This window comes from Octopus bimaculoides, chromosome 9 (genome assembly GCF_001194135.2).
Source record: "Octopus bimaculoides isolate UCB-OBI-ISO-001 chromosome 9, ASM119413v2, whole genome shotgun sequence".
Taxonomy (NCBI): Eukaryota; Metazoa; Mollusca; class Cephalopoda; order Octopoda; family Octopodidae; genus Octopus; species Octopus bimaculoides.
Window position 1 is genome coordinate 22,006,421 of NC_068989.1, and position 1,610 is coordinate 22,008,030.

The following is a 1,610-nucleotide window of genomic DNA, read 5'->3' on the forward strand; positions in this document are numbered from 1 at the left end:
GTGTGTGTGTGTGTGTGTGTGTGTGTGTGTGTGTGTGTGTGTGTGTGTGTATGTGTGTGTGTGTATGCATATATGCATATGGATATATAAACATATATGTGTGTTTGTGTGCCTGTGTTTGTCCCCCCACCATCGCTTGAAGACAGATGCTGGTGTGTTTACGTCCCCGTAACTTAGCGGTTCGGCAAAAGACATCCATAGAATAAGTACTAGGCTTACAATGAATAAGTCCTAGGGGTCGATTTGTTCGACTAAAGGCGGTGCTCCGGCATGGCCGCATCAAAGGACTGAAAAAGGTAAAAGATTAAAAGAATACGTACACACACACACACACACACACACACACACACACACACACACACACACACACACACACACACACACACACACACACACACATTTGGTATTATGTTAAACTGTAATATGTCCAAATTTGGCCAAATGTGTTTTTTTTTCAATACTTAATTTTGCTTGCAATAGCCGGTTCTTTTGGTCAAACTATCTTATCTCCAGCTGCTTCAGATGCCAATTATCAAAGTGTAGTGCAACGGTTTAGCATTTTTCAAAAGCGTATTAAGTCCCACATACGTCAATTTTGCAAAAATATTTCGTACAGAAAATATCATACATGCATGGAGTTTCGATTTTATGCACCCAACAAAGTATTATTGTTACGCTGAAACTGTTGCTAATGTAAAAAGAAGTGGAATGGTAAAACTATTTTTTCGTTTTCTGAAAAAGTTGTACCATTTCTTTGTATCATTTCAACAACTACTAAATGTGAACTTGCACAACCACTATTAACCCTGAAGAATGAGGCATTGCTCAATAATGGTTATATATACCTTTTATTTTTACGGGCAATTAGCCCCCAGAAACGGCCGTAGGACACTTAATATTTTACATTTTACTTTTTTCCCGCATTTTTAACTTGCATTTCATTTCATTAATTTCATTTTTATTTTGTGAGTCAGACCACTTTATATAAGTAAAATGTAAAGCTTTGTACAAGCTTTGTTGTGTTAAAAAATGGTTATCATAATTGTATTAAAATGCAGTTATGCAGTCTTTGATAATGATAAGAAAATGTTCAAAAATAGAATCTATGACAATGAATGATAAGAAAATGTTAAGAGGGTTTTTTTGTTTAAACAGTTTACATGAAAGTGTACAAAATAGGTAGTAAAATAAATTTATAATTATTTTAAGTTCATCAAGAATCATGGTTGTATAGAAGCATATATACAGAAGGAATCATATTTAAGTATTTATACAGAATTTTAGTGTAATGACCATATATGTATATATATAATAATAACATAAATAATATATAAATATATGCATATATCCATACATATGTACATACCTATATCTATATGTATACATACATGCATATATGGGTACAGGACATGAAAAAAAAAGTTAAACGCATTGAGAAACGAAAACATAGAAAGCGAACAATTTTCGAACAACGAAAATACAAACAGAGAAACGTGACATGCAACATAAAGAGTATACCCCTTCGTCAGTTGTCCCTGTTTCATCTACTCCGCGTTTCGAAGGCAATACATATATATACATAAATACATATATATATATATATATATATA

The 1,610-nt window shown here is 32.8% G+C and overlaps 1 protein-coding gene across 1 annotated transcript in view; it reads left to right on the forward strand.

The window, feature by feature from the left end:
- The window catches only part of LOC106868019 (transient receptor potential cation channel subfamily A member 1), a 143,923-nt gene that overhangs the window by 71,880 nt on the left and 70,433 nt on the right, over positions 1 to 1,610 (forward strand). The window lies entirely within an intron of this gene.